Consider the following 18,888-nt stretch of genomic DNA (forward strand, 5'->3'; position numbering starts at 1 on the left):
AAGTTAACATCGCCTGTTTTTCTGTACTCCCACAGTACAGTGTGAGGGGGGCTACATGCTCAAAAACTCGGTCTCTTGGACTTTTCTTGTTTGCTTGCTCGTTTGTACGTTTTGCAAACCCTCAGCCCACCTCCTGCTGAGTGTACAGCAGGAGTCCTCTCCTACACGTGTGAATCGCAGGATCGCCAGCTTAGCTGTAAAGGCAGCGCAGGCAGCACAGGCGCATCCGACTGACAGGAGAGTGGAGGTTCAGGTGGCCTCATGAGACCAAAGGGCACCAGCAGGGCAGGTGACAGCACATCTCGGGCTTTGGCTCAAAGGGGTGTACTTTGCCCCCTTCCGACACGCCAGGATGGTTATAATAGAAAACACAGAAAATATTCCACTGCTACTGGTCTGCAGCTGCTCTGCTGGTGGCAGCTGTGGCATTCCTCTGAGGGAAAGCAATTGCTACACGGTTAAACACCTTTGTGCTAGCAAAACAGACAGTGGCCATGTGCGTGAGAAAACACAAGAAACCACCACAGAAAATACGGTTGGAGAATATCGCGGGCTGGAGGATTCGTGGCGAGTTGCCACGACTTATGATGCTTCCTCTAGGCTGCCATGTAGAGGATTGGAAGTGGTGACCCCTGAGTCCAAACCTGAGTGCAAAGAGGAGCTGGATCACCTTGGCCAAAAACATGTTGCCCTAGGCTTCCTTTTGTGTCCCTGAACTCCTGAGTTTATCGATGCATTTTAAAACATGTGTGAACAAATTAAATGCACCTTTAACAAAGTTTTAAGTTGGTTTCCTTGAATAAGATGGCCCTGATTTCCACTTGGGCCTCATGAGTTAACGTTACATAAAAATATAGCACGTGACAATTAGCAACTCCCTGTTTTGGGGATTCTGGGTCAAAATGGAAGCCATTGAGCAAAGTCTTGCTTGGCTCATTCAGAAGAAGCAATTATGTGGAAAGTCCTCCTCTAGGGGAACATGAATGCTAATTCCTCAAAATCTACTCTGCGCAGCGCAGATACTGTTGGACCTCCACACCGAAGAGAGAAGAGGTACCAAGCAGAGCAAAGGGTTTGAAATCTCGAAGGCTCGAGTAGTCACTCTCACACTGACGGTCGGGCGGGTCCTGTCAAAGCTCAGGCTGGGGCCCCTGAGCTGCCACCTGAGGAGCTGAAGCTGTCAGGATGGGCTTCTGGCGGAACTACTGTTCTGCACAAAAGAACACTTAACGTTTATTCATTATAAAACACATTCAGAACAACAATCCAAATTATCTCTCTGAAACCAGGTTAAGAAAAAGGGATAGAGCCAGGCCGGTACACAGGGCCTTCTGCCCACGTTTCTGTGAAACGGTTTCAACAGATATTTTCTCCCACTTGGAGGAAAGGCGAGCGGGGGCCGACTGGCGCCCCTGCCAGGAGCCCGGGCTGAGGAGGAGAGTCAGGGAAGATTGCCCGCACTCATGAGGCCGCAGTCTAGCAGCTCTGGGAAAAGCGAACCTGTCTGGGACCCCCCCAGCAGCAGGGCTTCAAGGGGCTCTGGGCTCTGGGCCCTGGCACCCTCGCCCGCCCTCCTGGCGCTGGGGCAGCCTGGAGCTCCCCGTGGCATCTCACGACCTTGCGTCCTTTTCACGTCCCTCAGGAAATGGCAGCAATTCCTTCTGGGTGGGGAGAAATGAAGCCTCCAAGTCCGATCCCGTGTTCAGCGGAACGTGGACTCCGGCGGCATGTCTCCCGGGTCTCGGGTCTCTTTTAAAGCAACAGCTCTCAGTGATGACACAAGGGCCTGGTCTCCCTTGAGAGCTCCTAAAACGTCGCCCGCAAGTAGCACTTGGGAAGCAAAGTTGGCTAGGACATGGCTCCCCGCCTCCCCACTTGCAGGCCGGGTGCATCTCTTGAGAGGGCAAGTGTGCAAGACACAGAGCGAGGGGACCGGCCTAGCAGGAACCCTCCCCGCAAGCTTCTTGCCCAGGTTTCGCCGCTGCCCTGCAGCCCTGGGGCCTGCGCTTGTCCTGCGCTGCCCTGCAGCCCTGGGGCCTGGGCTGAGCCTCCGAGAACCCAGTCTGTCCTTTGCCCTGGGCTGGGGGCGGAGGACCTCTTGGGGACAAGGCTCCTGGCCCACGGCCCCCACGAGCTGGGCCGTTGGTGTCTTGCGTAGACGTTTCACGGCTCTGTCCTTGGTCAGGCCTGTCTGAGAGGCTGGGCGGGGAGACAAGGCAGGCGCCTGAGGAGTGCGGCTCTTTGGAGCCCCAGAATCTGCCCGAAAAGCTTCCAAACCCAAAAGGGTGGGTGTGGCCCAGGGAGGTGTTCACAGAAGCCGTCCACCTCCGCGGTCCTCCAGGACCGGCCGCATCCTGCAGGCTGCCTGGCGCCCCCGGGCGGTAGGAGCCGGGCCCTGGCACGGCAGGCTCCGTGGGCACTCATCGCGCAGTCTCCTTCCTCACTCAGCTGGACACGCCAGGGCTTCTCGCCCCCCGCCCCCGAAGCAGGTGGGTCTCTGGCAGTAACACAGGCCCGAGTGCGTCCATGTGCCCCATCAAGAGCGGGCAGGGACGGCGGGTGCAGAGCCGTGTGTGGTCGAAGGGGACCCAGGCGACCCGTATCTGATTTGGAGACCGGCCACGTGTGTGCTGAGAGAGAGATCGGACTGGAGGAGTCTGGGGGCCAGAAGTCAGGCGCAGGAGTGTGAGCGAGAGCTGGGCGCGGCGGGCAGGGCGGGTCGCTCCTGGGGCTTTGGGCCTGTGCCTGGAGCAGGGCTTCTGGCCTGGCTTCTGGCCTAGGCCTGGCCCAGGGCCCCGCAGAGGCTCCACTCGGGGTGGGACATGCCCCTTCCCCACCCCCCCCACCCCCCGCCAGGATGTGCACAGAGTGAGCAAGGGGGCTGACCGCTCCGGAAGGGCCTCGTGCAGGGGGTCCTCAAGCTCTGCCTGGCTGCCCATCTGCTCCTGGCAGTAGGAAGCAGAGCTCGAGGCTGGCGTCCGGGCAGGCTGCGTTCGCTTGATCTTTTTCGCAACTCGGGGCCACCGGCAGGCGGGGCCTGGCTCCCCTGGCCCGCAAAGGCCGTGCTTCCTGGCCAGGGGGCGCCGGTGGCAGGGTGTGTCTTCAGCGCAGGACTTCTGCCCGCCGGCCGCCGCCGGAGGGCGGTGATCGGAACTGAGAAGGCTACAGGGGCCAAAAGGAGGCATAATCCTGGAGCCTGAGCGCAGCAGCCCGGGGTCAGGAAAGCCAGCCCGGGACGTGCCCCCTTGAAGGGGCAGGCAGCCGGAGTCGTTTGGGAGTCCTCAGGGGCCCTCCACCCGCCGCTCAGCCTCAGTGGGCGCTCCCAAGACTCACCTCCCTAGGGCCAGGGGCTGCCGAATTTTGGCGCTCCGATCTGGAGCCGCTTGGGCCAGCTGGGCGCACGGAAGAGTTGGGTCGCGGGGTCCCCACCGTCTGGCCCCTCGGGCCTCTGCTTGCTGCTCCCAGGGGCGGGAAACGGGAGGAGCCCTGGCTGTCCTGGGCCCTGCAGGGAAGGGAGGGGAGGATGGTGTGGGGGTCCCCCGACGCCTCCACGAGGCCCCTCCAGACAGCCCTCTCCCTCTCCTCCAGGCGCAACAGCCTCCCACAGCCCCGGAGGCCCACGGCTGCCCGCAGCGGGGCTGCAGGAACAGGGCCCTGACCCCGCCACGCTGGGGGCCCGCTCAGCTGCGGAGCTCCGCGACCGCCCTCTCAGCGCCCAGGACCGCAGCCACCGCGGCGCTTGGCCCCAGCCGGCGCCCCGACCTCCCCCAGCCTCCAGGCCCCGGGGCCGCGCGGCAGGCCTTCCCCTCTCTTCCCACTGCCACAGGGCCCCCGCCCCACCTCCCGCCCAGACAGCCTTTGCTCTGCAGAGGGGCCCCTGGTCCCTCGCTCCCAGGGAGGCTGGTTTGGGGCGTGGGGTAGGGGCCGGGCACAGGGCACCATCGCTCCTCCGCCGCTCCCCAGGACGGACACGCGCCCGCTGACATGGGCTGGCATGGCACCCAAATGTCCGAGAACTCAGTGTGGAGCCGGCACGGGGTTGGGGGTGCGGTTTCTGGGGGCCCACCCGCATTACCTGTGGCCGCTTCCCTCCACAGTCGGCTCCCACTGCACAGCAGGCATCAGAACCCTGAGTCTTAGACGGGTGCCCTGCGGCGGGGGCTCCTGGCCCCGGGGCGCGTCTGCAGGACGGCCCGACGGAGGGGCGATGGTGGGAAGGGGTGACCCGGCAGGAGGTGGGGTAGGGCCCGCGAACCCTGTGGCCAGGGGGCCACGGGCCAGAGGGGGACGGGTGGGGGGTCTTGGGAGGAGAGGACACTGGCGAACACTGTCGCAGACCATTTGGGCAATGCTGACGGGAGGGGGGGAAGGGGGATCGGCAGGCCAGGGGGTGCGGCGGACGCCGGAGGCCCTGCGGACGCTGCTGGCCCTGCGGGCCGCCAGGAGAGGACGAGGCCCGCTGCTGCCAGATGGGAACCTGGATGGGCGAGGTGGGGGGCCAGGGGGAGGGACAGGCCGGCGCCCCGAAGCGCGGGTCTGTGGAGGGCAGGGGGACAGGGAGACAGGTGAGAGGGGTCGGGCAGAGGAAAGAGGGGTGGGAGAGCGTGGTCTGGGGAGGGGGGCAAAGGAGACTCGCTTCTTCATCGCTGCCAACGCACAGAACCAGACTCGCTGCCAACGCAGAGAATGAGCGTCTGACCCAAGCACGCGGTTCCAGAATCTGAGTTGTCTGCCTCTGTTCCTTTGTCCGTCTCTGTGACTTCAGAAGCCGGGAATTCTAGAGCTCTGGGCTTCCCAGGACAACGGTGGAAATCACCGAGCACTGGACCCCACACTCAGCGCACCTGACACGGAAAGGAGCCAATCCACACCCCCCACCCCCGACATGTGACTGAATGATTTTTCTAGAACTTCCATGAGCGTGACAACTGGGGCTAAGGAACCTGGGGGTCTGGAGTCCTAGTGGACTCGCCTCCCCAATCCAGCGACCCCTTGTCTTCTCCAGGTGCTGCTTTGTCCCCAAGCAAATGCCCCAGAAAGCCTGAACCCCATCGAGCCACCCAGAGCGGCTGTCCAGTCCTGTCACACCTCCTCCCTCCTGTCCGTTCCTTCTGATGCCACCGCCCCCACGTGCCCCAGGGCTCCATCCCAGCCACTCTCGGGATCATTCCATCGTCTGCCATCCGTGATTCCGCCAGCTCTTCACTGCCCTGCCCTCCCCGCCTCACGCGCCCTTATTATGGAGGCTCCCTTGCCAACATCCCAAGATGCCAGCGGGTCCTGGGGAAGGGGCGCTGTGCCGGCCTCTCACAGCCCCGTTGCGCCAGGGCCGTGGGGAGAGCGTGACAGAGCCCCGCGCAGGACATGGGGACGGGAAAGCGAGAAGGGCCGCTCCCTCCCCCTGGCCAGCTGCAGGGTGGGGCCGTGCGCTGAGCTCCCCAGAGAGCCCACTGGCCCAGCCTGGCGGGGGCGCTCCGGGCTGACCCCTGCACACCTGGCGGCGCTGGGGAACCATGAGAGACCTCATCCGGGCAGTGCTGGGGCTCGGGGGACGGGCCGCGGGGTTCTGCCTCAGGAGACAGGGAAAGGTCCCTGAGCCTGTGAGGGGGGGAGGAAGCAGGTCAGGGTCCAAGCAGAGAGGGCTGTGGCTGGGTCGGCACGGCCCGCGGGGCTCCCGGCCCAGGCCTGGTCAGGCTAGGCTCTCTCACGTGTGTCGCATGTTGACTCGCGTGCACCGAAGCCCCTGGGCCCGGGCCCCTCCCTCCGGAGCCCCACCTGACACACTCGTGTGATCCTGGGGAAAGAGGACAAGACTCCTGAGTTAACCTGCACTAAGTGCCCTCAAAGCAAACACGAAACCCTGGAGCCAATGAAGACGCGATGGGCCCATCACACCTGAGTTTAACAGCTGAGCTGTGGGCCCTGGCTGGTGTCTCTCAGTGGACTGAGCACCCGCCCGCAACCCAGAAGCTCACAGGTTCGCTTCCCAGCCAGGGCGCGTGCCCGGGTTGTGGGCCAGGTGCCCAGCTCGGGCTGTGTGAGAGGAAACCGATCCATGTTTCTCTCCCTCACTTTCTCCCTCTTTCCTTCTCTCTAAAAAGAAGTACGTGAAATCTTTAACAACACACACACACACACACACACACACACACACACACAGAGTAAAAAGGACTGAGGAGTGTAACGCACTCGGCCTAGAATGGAGACATCATCTCAGCCACAGGCGCTGGCTGCCTGGTGACAAAGGCAGACGTCCGAACAGATAGCGAGGCCCCCATATCCTCCCCCGAGCACAAGAATGGCCACTGTGCTGCTGCAGTCTCCTTCCTTCTGCCACGAGCCAGAAAGGTCACGGGCATTTCCTCTCGAAACACTGTCCCACCCTGCGTCACCTACCAGGAAGGGTGTGGGTCCCCCTGGGGCACAGACTGAGCCGTGCTCTTTCTGGGGGGCTGCTGGGGGTGCAGGCGGCCGTGCTGGGGCTGATTACGTGCCACAGGTCCCGGGCCTGGTGCTGCCCTCTCACGACAGAGCAGCTGACCCCTCAGGGCGTCCAGGGCTCGGCCAGTCCTGCCAACGTCACTTGCGGAATCTCACCCCGCTGCCGCCACCGTGGGTCAGAGCCACGGCCCGCTCTTGCGGGGTTCCCCGCACTGACCGCCGGAGCTCCCAGTGGCTCGGCCTCCAGTCTTGCTCCTCTGTTCCTGTACCGAAGTCCTTTCAGAGCTTCTGCGCCATCACTCAGCACGGGCCAAAGTCCTCAACGGGCAGGCGAGGCTCTTGGCCTGGCTGTCGCTTCTGCAGCAGCCTCGCTCCCCAGCCTCCTCCCTCCACGCCCCGGCCACACTGACACGGACTCGGAGGGGCTCTGCGGCAGAGCCCCGCGGCCTGGCACGCGCTGCACTCTTCCCACCTCAGGCCCTCGCCTCCCCAAAGGCCACTCGGCCTTCAAGTGTAACTACCTCCACGGACCCCTTGGGGGAAAGGCATCCAAGGGAAACACTGCCCTTGATGAGATGGTAGATTTCAAAGTCACCCTTCTCGTTACGGGGCCATTGGGTGGTCGTCGCTACGAATGCTGGCTCGTAGGATGTGTCCTCACCTTACGGTGCAGTCTGTGTCCAACGGCGGATCACACTCGTCCCCACTGAGCCGCTTAGTCCAGGTCATCTGGACACCGATGGACCCTGCACCACGCACGCGCCATGCCGGGCACTTCACACGTTCTTTCATTTTGGTATTAACCTGGCTGGCACTTACGTTTGTCCCGTTTGGGCAGAGGAAGACGTTGGGTACCAGCGCAGTGTCTTACGGCGGGTCAGAAGGCTGGGGCTTGCATCTGCTCTCTCTGGAGCTAGGCCCTCTCTCACACACCAGGCCCCATGGCCCACCACCCGCTCGGCGGGGATGGCTTGTGAATGATGCCACGGTGGGTGGAATTGTAACCCCCACCCCCTGTCCGAAAAGAAGGCTGTGTTGAGGTCCTCACCCCACTTCCTCAGAACGTGACCTCGTTTGGATATAGGGTCACTGCGGATGTGAGCAGTTCAGAAGAGGTCATGCTGAAGCGGGGTGGCTGATGTCATAAGAAGAGGGAGAGACGCTCTTCCATCAGCAGATGACCGATTCAGCAGGCAGAAGATCAGTGGGGATGTTGTGAAGATGAACAGTATCGTCAATGAACTGGTGCTAACTGGCAGTCATAGAGTCCCTCGGCCAACAACAGCAGAATATACATTCTTCTCGAGCTCACACGGAATATTCACCAAGGTAGACCACATTCTGGGCCATAAAGGAGATCCGAACAGGTTGAAAAGGACAGAAATCATAGAAATTATCTTCTCAGACCACAATGGCATTACACTAGAAATTTAACAAGGTGGCTGCAAAATCCCAAAATATTTAAAGATTAAACGACACATTGTAAAATGACGTACCGCTCAAAAGAAAACAACACTTTTGAAAATATTTTAAAATATTTTACATGAAAATGAACATTCTCAAAATTTGCAGCCCGCAACAAAAGCAGTTCTTAAAACAAAGGGATTGCATTGAATGCTCCTGTTAGCAAAGGAGAAATATCTAAAATTAATAATCTGACCTTCCACCTGAAGAAGTTAGATTACAGTATATAGCCACAGCAAACAGCTGATGTGAAACGGAAGAAATGCAAAAAGAACAAAAACAAACACGAAACCAACAAACAAAAAAAACCAAACCCAAAACGGGGAACCGAAATCCATGAAATTGATAACAGGAAATTAATAGAGAAGATCAACACAAGCCCAAAAGCTGGATCTTTAAAAAAAAAAAAAATCAATGAAATTGACAGACCTCTAGCCAGAGTAACCAAGAAGAGAAGACAGCAGTTGCTATGGTGGGAAGAGAAAGAGGGACAATTGCTACTAATCCCATGGCGGTTGAAAGGAAAAAGAAAGGAATATTATTTAAAAGCCTATACCCATGAATTGGATAATTAAGATGAAATGGCCCAGTTCCTCCAAAGGCACAGCCTACTGAAACTCACACGAGGAGAAATAGGTGCTCTGCATAGTTACATTCAAAGAGAGTGACTCAGTAAGTAACCACCCCACACCAAAGAAAGCTCCAGGCCCAGATGCTTCCACCGGGGAATTGTATGATTTAGGTACCGGAAAATGATGGTGCCGGAATAAAATGCTGCGAGAATTAATGATTATTGTGAAAGGCAGTTATTGGATACACCCAAAGCAGTTATTAAGAGCTTCCTAATAGGAGAGATCGAAGATGGCAGAGGAGTGAGCGGAAGTTGCGCTAACCTCCTCCCAGGACCAATCTGGAATTACAACTCGGTGGTGGAGGAACAACAAGCGCACCCAGAACAAACAACGGAGCAAGAGCGATAGAGAAGCCTCATAACCTCGGACAGAGAGAAGAATCTGCTTCGGCGTGACGTGACTGGCAGGGAGTGCGGTGGAGACACGAGAGGGCTGGCTGGGCACCCAGGTCGGCGGCTGAAGTGCCCTAGGGCTATGTAAGCGGCCGGTCGGATCCCCCTGAGAAGTGTGGTGTCGAAAGGCTAAGCCGGGATTCCCAGCCTGGAGCACCAGAGCCCACAAAGTACACAGATGACAGCCAGCTGCGAAAAGCAGCGGGGACTCTCTCTAGCAGAGACGGCTGGCTGGAGACGCACAGGGCCACTGAAAGGGCCAACGCATATATTTTCATTGGCAGCTGCTGGCCCTGGGCTCCAGCAAGGGGTCGGGGTGGGCGGAGTGGACTAGAGACCTTTGAGGAGAGACTGGGGATGGAGGCTCTGGGGAGAGAACTGAGAGGGTAGCTGCCGGGATCCCGGGGCTGAGTCGCGCCCCCATACTGCAGCAGCCATCGTGCTCAGGCAGACCACTGCCCTGAGGGGCAGCAGCCTGGGGGGAAACCATTGCCCCGACCCCAGGAGGGGCCCCGCCCCGCCCTCTGGTGCTTAAGCCTGGCTGCTGAGTGCAGAGGGACTAGCTTAACAACGGAAGGAGTCAGCCACAGACAGTAGATGGCTGGCAGTCTCCAACGGGCTGCCTGAGGTCCCACGGGGTCACCGTCTGACATCACCGGAAGCAGGTCCAGGAAGAAGAAACAACGTGACATACTAGATGCCCCCCAGACGAAATCCACCGTGGTCTTCTCCGTGATTTCTGATATCTTCTTTCCTGCACAGCTTTCTAACATTCATTTCTTGTCCTTCGAGTTTGTGCGTCTTAAGTCACTAGATTTCATACTGTAGTTTACCTATGTCAGGTCACATATCTTACCCCTTCTCTTACCCCACAGTACCCCCTTCTGTCCTTTGGTTCCTTTCGCTTTTAGTTTTGTCTTCTCTCTTGCTGAGACTTGTTTCCATTGCGCACTCTTACCCGTCCAGCCTCTCCAAACCAATTTTCTGGTCAATGGTCATCTCACGTTCATCTTCCCGCTCTTAAAATACGTGTGTCCTCTCCTCACCTTTAGCAATCTTTGCTCGTTGGTTGTGCATAGGGTAGCTGTTGTTGCAGTCTTTCAATCTCATATGTAGACCCTCACAAATTTTGTATTTCAAATCTCAAATTTTACCGTTCCCCTCTCTGACTCTTTGTTACGGCTCCAATTGTAGTTTTGCCCCGCCTTAGGCTGCTTTTTTCTTTTCTTTTCCTCTCTCTCATCCTGCCCTTTTCCCCCTTTTCTTTCATCTCAGATGTTAACTTTGCCCTGTCGTGCCCTGGTTTTCGTTCCTCACTCTTTGTATTCCCTCTCCCTCCATCATCTCACAATCACTTCCGTTTCCTCTAGACTTCTCTTAAGCTTTCTTTTCTTGCTTTTCCCCCCTCTTATTCCCATGCCACCTACACTGATTTTAGCTCATTTGTTGTTCATACTTCTGTGGTGGATCCTGCACTGCAACTCGGTTCCTATTTTGTTCTTCCTTGTTTACTTCCCCCCCTTTCCCTTTCTCTCTCTCACTTGATCTTATTTTATTTTTTTCAATTTCCGTTGAAACCTAGTACGATCGGCTTCCCTTCTCTTACCCCATTCCGCCTTCTTCATTCCCTTTTTTACATGATGTAAATTTCACTCTCTCTCTCCTCCCGTTGCTCCGATTCCCTACTCTTACCGGTGCTCCCCTCTCTGCCCGCTCAAAATCAGTTTTCTTTCAGTAGGCCATCCCATATTTGCTCTCCCTTCTTATAGGAGTCTCTTTACACCCTTATTCATACTGGAACCTTTGCTGTCGATAGCGGCATAGCGGGCGGGAGTTGTTTTGGTGGGTGTGGGTTTGTTTCCTGGGCTTTGTGCTTTCTTCTGGCAGCACCGGCATGACAGCAACTCGACATGGCGGGTGCAGTGACTCTCACCAAAGAACGACCCACCAACAATCACAACCCAGTTACATGCAGAGAGCCAACAGAAGCGGCATGAAGGGCATCCCAAGAGCATCAAGTTCAAGAGATCAAGGAGGCTGCACCACTGAATCACACAGGTCTCCTACGACAGAAGTTCACACCACAAAGGCAGGGAGGGAGTCAAAACAGGGCAATTTAAGAAGCAGACGCGCGCAAGGAGAGTCTCCCCCAAAATGGGAGGACTAAGGAAGAACCCCCAATCACAAGGAAAGGAGGAAGCCCCAGAAAGGGTGCTCCATGAAACAGAGGCAAGTAACCTATCAGACAACGAGTTCAAAACAATGGTTATAAGGAAGCTCAATGAGCTCGGTGAGAATTACAAGAACACTAGAGGGAAGCTACAAGGAACTCACTGCAAAGTACATCGCCATGAGACAGGGCATAGGAGCTCTCAGCAAGAGTCAACATAGACTCTCGTTGGCTCTGCTCTTTCAACACAGAGACCATCAACAGGGAGGACATGAAGAATACGATTTCTGAGTTGAAAAACACAGCGAAGGAATCAAAAGCAGGCTAAAGGAAGCCGAGGATGTGATCAGCCAGCTGGAGGACTAGGCAGAAGAAAATTCCCAGGAAGAGCAAGAAAAGGAAAAAGAAGCAGAATCAAAAAGAAAAAACAGGTGTTAAGGAACTGCAGAACAATATGAAACATAATAATCTCCGTATGAGACGGGTACCAGAAGGAGAAGAAGGGGAACAAGGGATAGGGAGCCTGTAGGAGAAAGTCATGATGGAAAACTTCCCTCATTGGAGGAGAGAAAAAGTCACATAAGTCCAGGAAGCACAGAGGGTCCCAATCAAGAGGAACCCAGAGAGGCCCACTCCAAGACACATCATCATTGAAACGGCAAAATTCAAAGACGAAGAGAGAATCTCAAAGGCAGCAAGGGACAAACGGGAAGCAACAAGGGAGCTCCGATAAGGCTTGCAGCTGACTTCTCCACAGAAACACCACAAGCCAGAAGGGAATGGCAAGAAACACTCCAAGGCATGAAAAGCAAAGGCCTGCCACCCAGACTCTATGCAGCAAGGCTCTCAATTAAAATGGAGGGCGAAAGAAGGACTTCCCCGGACCAAGGAAGGCTGGAAGAACACACCTCCACCAAACCAGCGCTGCAAGATGTGCTAAAGGGACTGCTTTCAGACGAGGAAGGAAAAGAGTGAGGGAGAGAGGAACACGGGGACGAAGGAGGTCAAATTGCAATGAATAAGTACCTACGAGCAATCACCTTTAATGTGACCGGTTCATCGCGCCAGCTGACAGACGTAGGGTAGCTCAATGGGCAAGAAAACGTGACCCGCACATATGCTGCCTAGAAGAGACCCACCTCAGAACAAAAGACCTACACAGACTGCAAGTAAAGGGTTGGGGAAAAAAATATTCCAAGCGAGGGGACGGGAAAAGAAAGCCGGGGTAGCAATACTCCTATCAGACAAAATAGACCTGGAAACAAGGGCTATAAAAAGAGACACAGAAGGACACTTCATAACACTCAAGGGAAGAACCCATCAGGAAGATAAACGTATTGTAGACATATATCGCCCCCACCAGGAGCACCCAAGTATATAAGGAAAATCGTGGAGGACTTCAAGAAAGATATAGACAGCAACACACTTATGGTAGGGGATGATAGCGACACCCCACTGTCAACAATGGAAAGGCCTTCCAAACAAAACATCAAGAAGGATGTTGTGGAACTGAATGGAGCATGAGACCTAGTGGACTCAACTGATACGTATAGAACCTTTCATCCCAAACAAACAAAATACACATTCTTTTCAAATGCACACGGAACATTTCCAAAGACAGACCACGGGACAGGACAGGCAACAAGCGTCAACAAATTCCAGAAAACGGAAATCATATCAAGCATTTTCTCGGACCACAGCGGCTTGAAACTAGAAACCAACCTCAAGGGAAAAGCTCAAAAACGTGCAGATTCATGGAGACTGAAGAGCATGCTATTACACAATGGATGCCTTGATAGAGAGATAAAGAAAGAACTTTAAAAGTTCTGGAAACGAATGAAAATGAACACACAACAGCCCAAGACCTATATAATGGGACAGAGCGAGGCAGTCCTGAGAGGCAAGTTCGTAGCAATACAGGCCTACCTCAAAAAGATAGAAGCATTTCAAACGAACACCCTCACCCTCCGTCTCCAAGAGCTGGAGGAACAACAATAAACGAAGCCCAGAGCGAGCAGAAGAAAGGAAAGAATCAAGATCGGAGCCGAATTCAAAGACATGAAGACTGAAACACGATTAGAAAGAGCTGGTTCTTTGCAAGAGAAACAAAACCGACAAACCTTCCACCAGGCTCATCAAGAAAAGAAAAAAAAAAAAAAAAAAAAAGAGGGAGGACCCAAATAAATAAAATCAGAAACGAAAGAGGACAAATGACAACTAACACCACAGAAATACAAAGCATTGTAAGAAATCACCCGAAAAATTCTATGCCAAGGAACTGGGAAACCTAGGGGAAACGGACGTGTTCCTAGAAACATATAATCCTCCAAAACTGAATCGAGAAGAAGCAGAAAGCCTGAACAGACCGATAGCAGCTGGTGACATTGAAGCAGTCGTCGAGAAGCTCCTGGCACACAAAAGCCCTGGACCGGACAGCTTCACAGGAGAGTCGACGACAGAACATTTCAGGAAGAGCTAACCCCTCTCCTTCTCAGAGCATTCTAAAATATTCAAGAAGACGGAAGACTCCCAAACTCGTCTTATGAGGCCGGCATAATCCTTACCCCAAAGCCAGACAAAGATGCAAGAGAGAAAGAAACCTAGGTTTCCGGCCAAGATGGACGCATAGGTAGATACACTTGTTCTCCTCTCACAACAAAGAGAAGGACAACAACAGATTTAAAAACAAAGTACATCCAGAAATTCCAGAAAATAGAACTGTATCGAAGTCTGACCACCGAGGAGTTAAAGAAGAAACGTTCATTCAGACCGGTGGGAGTGGCAGAGACGGGCAGCTGGGGCAGACAGGACGCGGGGCCAAGGCAGCTGCTGGAACGTGGGGTGGGCCAGACAGCAGCTGGCGGTCCCACCTCTGTGTGCAGATATCCCGGAGGAACAACAGGGGGAGCGAGACAGACTGCGAATGCCAGGGCTCTGGCGCAGGAAAAGAAGGCCTCAAAAACCTCTGCCAAAACCTGTGGGGACTGTGGCGCCAAGAGAAACTCCCAGCCTCGCAGGAGTGTTCCACGCAGAGACCCACGGGGTCCTAGAATGGACACAAACCCACCAACCCGGGAATCAGCACCAGAAGGGCCCAAATCGCTTGCGGGTAGCGGAGGAAGCCACCCAAAGCCAGGGGAGAGCCGAGCAAGTGGCACTGTTCCCTCTCCCACCCCTCCCCGACATCCAGCGCTACAATGCAGCAAAGAGGGTTGCCCGGGCCTGGCGACTACCTAAGGCTCCACCCCTACCAAAGGAGCAGGTCGCCGAGACAAAGAAATAGGGCACGAATGAAAGAACAGATCAAAACTCCAAAAACAGAACTAAGCAGCGAAGAGATAGGCAACCTATCAGATACAGAGTTCAAAACGCTGGTGATCAGGATGCTCACAGAAATGACTGCGCATGGTCGCAAGACAGACGAAAAAGCGAAGGCCATCAAAGTGAAATAGAGAAACATATGCAACAGTGAAGGGAGCCGACAGTGAAGGGAAGGAATCCAGGGCTCAAATCAACGATTTGGAGCAGAAGGAAGACGTAAACCTTCAACCAGAACATAATGAAGAAACAAGAATCCAAAAACATAAGCAGAGGCTTAGGGAACTTAGGGACAACTATAGACTGCCTAACATCCGACCCAGGGTCTGGCAGGAGCCAGAAGGAGAAGACGAAGAGCAAGAAATTGAAAGCTTATTTGAACAAACATTGAAGGAGATCTTCCCCAATCTGGCCAAGGAAATAGACTTCCAGGAAATCCAGGAAGCCGAGAGAATCCCAAAGAAGTTGGACCCAAGGGAGCACGCACCGAAGCACACCATAATTGCATTGCCCAAGATTAAAGATAAGGTGAGAATCTCAAAAGCAGCAAGAGAAAAGGAGGCAGTTACCTACGAAGGAGTTGCCATGAAGACAATCAGCTGATCCCTCCAAAGAAACCCTACAGGCAAGAAGAGGCTGGAAGGAAGTATTCCAAATCATGGGAGGCAAGGACCTACAACCAAGATGACTCTATCCAGCAAAGCTATCATTGAGAATGGAAGCGCAGAGAAAGTGCCTCCCAGATAAGGTCAAGTTAAAGGAGTTCATCATCACCAAGCCCTTATTATATGAAATGTTAGAGGGACTTCTCTAAGAAAAAGAAGAAGATCAAAACTAGGAAAAGTAAAATGACAACAAACTCACAACTATCAACAACTGAACCTTAAAAAACAAAAACAAAAACACACTACGCAAACAACTGGAACAGGAGCAGAATCCCAGAAATGGAGATCACATGGAGGATTATCAGCGGACCAGGGAGCGGGGAGAATTTGGGGGAAAAGGTACAGGGAATAAGCAGCACACACGGTAGGTACACAATAGATGGGGGAGGGCGGGGGTTAAGAAGAGTATAGGAAATGGAGAAGCCAAAGAACTCCTGTGTATGACCCATGAACATGAACTAAGGGCAGGGGCCGGGAAAGCCGGGGGGGGGGGTGCAGGGCAGAGGGGAATAAAGGGGAGAAATAAGCGGGACAACTGCAAGTGCATTATCAATAAAATATACTTTTAAAAAGATAAAGAAAGAAAACTCCAGGCAAATATCGCTCATGAACACAGACGCTAAAATGCTCAGCAAAATGCTGAAAAATCGCATCCAGCAATACATTAAAGAGATCATACACCACGATCAAGTGGGATTTATCCCAGGGATGCAAAGATGTTACAATAGTTACAAATCAATAACCGTAATGCACCGCATAAACAAAAGGAAAAACAAAAACCACATGATCATGTCGATAGATGCAGAAAAAGCATCTGATAAGGTATAGCAGCCAACACACACAGGAAAGCAGGAGTAGGGGGAGCGCACCTCAACCCAGTAAGGCCACGTACGAGAAACCTAGAGCCAGCATCATACTCAACGGGCAAAAACTAAAAGCTTTCCCACTAAGATCGGGAACAAGACGAGGTTGTCCGCTTTGGCCACCTCTATTCAACATAGCGTTGAAAGCTTTCGCCACAGTGATCAGGCAAGAAAAAGAAAGGAAAGGCATCCAAATTGGAATGGAGGAAGTAAAACTGTCACTGTTTGCAGATGGCATGATAGCGGACCTCGAGAACCCTACAGACTCCACCAAAAAACCGCTCGACCTAACGCTGAATGAATTTGGCAAAACACCGGGAGACAACTTCAACACTCAGAAGTCAAAGGCACTTTTGTACACCAACAACCAACTCTCGGAAACAGAAACCAGGAAAAGAAATCCCATTTCCTATCGTAAGAAGAAAAATAACGTACCTAGGAATAAACATAAGCAAGGAGGTAAAAGACCTGGACTCAGAAAACAACACAACACTGAAGAAAGGAATTGAGGAAGACACAAATAAATGGAACCATATGCCATGTTCATGGATTCAAAAAATTAACATCATCAAACTGTCCGTACTACACAAAGCAGTTTATAGAATCAATGCAATCCCTACTAAAGTAACAATGATATATTACACAGACCTAGAACAAACATTTCAAAAATTTATATGGAACACACATGACCCTGAATAGCCTCGGCAATTCTGGGAAAGAGGAATAAAGTAGGAGGGATCACAGTACCTGATATCAAACTATATAACAAGGTCACTGTAATCAAAACAGACTGGTACTGGTGTAGGAAGAGACACATAACCCCAGCAGGTGTGGGTCACTGGGTTGAGTGCCGGCCGGCGAACCAAAGGGTTGCCGGTTTCATTCCCAGTGCAGGGAACACGCTTTGGACAGGCGAGGTCCCCAGCAGGGGGGCACGTGAAATGCAACCACACACTGATGTTTCTCTCCCTCTCTTTCTCCCTGTCTTCCCCTCTCTAAAAATAAAGAAAAAGAAAAAGAAAAACAACCAAAAAGAACAGATACATACATCAACGGAACAGAGCAGAGGCCAGAAATAAACTGTCTCTGTGGTGGATTAACATTCGACAAAGGGGACAGAAGCATAAAATGGAGTAAGAATACCTCTCCAACAAACGGTGTGGGGAGACCCGGACACTTACACGCGAAAAACGGAAACTCGACCAACAACTTACACCATACACAAAAATAAGCTCCCGCTGGATGGAGGATTTAATATAAGTTGCGACGCCGTGAGAGTCCTAGAGGAGAACATAGGCAGGGAAATCTCAGATATTCCACACAGCAGTATTTTCATCGCTATGTCCCCTAGAGCAAGGGACAGAAAGGAAAGAAGAAAGAAAGACATTTACTAAAACCAAATTTAAAAGCCTCTGCATGGCTAAAGAAAACATCAGCAAAATGAAAAGGGAACGAACCATATGGGAAGATATATTTGCCAAGGGTACCTCGGACAGGGGTTAGAGCTCCAAAATACAGAAAGAACTCACACAACTCCACGAGGAAGACAAACAGTTGATTCAAAACACGGGCAGAGACACTGAACAGACACTTCTCCAAGGAGGACATACAGAGGGCCGAGAGGCATATTAGAGGACGCTCAGCATCGCTAGCCATCAGAGAAATGCAAAGTAAAACCACAGTGAGATGCCACTTCACACCCAGTAAGATGACTTGTGATTGTTATCATTTCCGAAAGCACGCATGGCCAAGGATGTGGAGATACTGGAACGCTTCTGCTCTGATGGGGATGTGAAATGGTGTCGCCACTAACAGAGACAGGAGGGAAGGGGCTCAAAGAATTGAAAACAGAAGAACCCCGTGATGCAGAACTTTGGAAAGGAGCGACACGACAAATGTTCACAATGGCCCACAGGTGGGAACAACGGAGTGTCCACCGACAGATGAATGGATAAATGACATGGAATTTCAGCGTAGGCACAATAAAGCCTTAAGAAGGGACGAAACCGCTGTGTGCTATGATGTGGATGACGCTTTGAAACACCATGCTAAACGGAATAAGCCAGTAAGAATAAGGACAGATGCTGTATGATCGACTACCGTCACATGAGATGCCTAGAGAAGTCAGAGACAGAAGGCCGAATGCTGGTTGCCAGGAACTGGCGGCACAGTGGGGCGTTGATGTTTAACGGGCACAGAGTTTCCGTGTTGCAAGAGGAAAGGCGTCCTGGGGACGGACGGTAGTGACGGGGCCACAGCAGTGAGCATATACTTAAAGTCATCACACCGTACGCCTGGTCAAAACGGTACGATCTACAACGATTTTGAAAATAAATCGCAATCCACGGTCATGAGAGTGACGGTTATAAGGCACTGTCCAGACTGGGACACCCTGGGGGCGGGGGACAAATGTGATGGTCCCGGGTAGCCCAGGTGCCCCCCAAATATTCTGCTCCTGCCTCAGAAAGAAATATCCCCCTGCCTCAGTAGACAATTTTGTCAGGCAAACGCTCAGCACAGCAACTATGGGAGAAATCCCACAGACGACAGTGCCGAGAAAGAAGGATTTCGGTCCCAAAGCGTCAAACTTTTAAAATGCGGCCAGGAGACTTGTGAAATAAAAATTTAGATACATTCCAGAGGTATGGTTTTACCCCAGAACTCCATTCTGCTCTGGGCCACTCACCTTTGGCTCAGGGCTCGGCTGCCCGCACGTGCACAAGTGACAAGCTTTACCTCCCTCCCCCGGCCTCTGCCATCAGGACGCCATCCCTCCTGGAAGGCAGGTGCCCCCACAATGGCCCCTCTTCTTGCTCTGCCTTCCCTGGCCCACCAGCTGGAGGCCGTCCACTTCCAGCCTCTGCTGGTCCTTTACCTGGCGAGAGGCCAACATGAGAGGAAACCTCGATCACTGAAGGAATGCTACTGACGTGTGCTCTTGGC

The 18,888-nt window shown here is 53.4% G+C and overlaps 1 non-coding gene across 1 annotated transcript; it reads left to right on the top strand.

Moving 5' to 3' along the window:
* Positions 1 to 380: 380 nt before the first annotated feature.
* Positions 381 to 514, top strand: LOC129077614 (small nucleolar RNA SNORA41). Its single transcript, XR_008529880.1, has one exon. It is a non-coding gene; the product is annotated as a small nucleolar RNA SNORA41 (small nucleolar RNA).
* Positions 515 to 18,888: the final 18,374 nt, after the last annotated feature.

The sequence above is a fragment of the Pteronotus mesoamericanus genome, unplaced genomic scaffold (genome assembly GCF_021234165.1).
Source record: "Pteronotus mesoamericanus isolate MK-2021 breed Mesoamerican mustached bat unplaced genomic scaffold, CSHL_Meso_final contig_1173, whole genome shotgun sequence".
Classification (NCBI taxonomy): domain Eukaryota; kingdom Metazoa; phylum Chordata; class Mammalia; order Chiroptera; family Mormoopidae; genus Pteronotus; species Pteronotus mesoamericanus.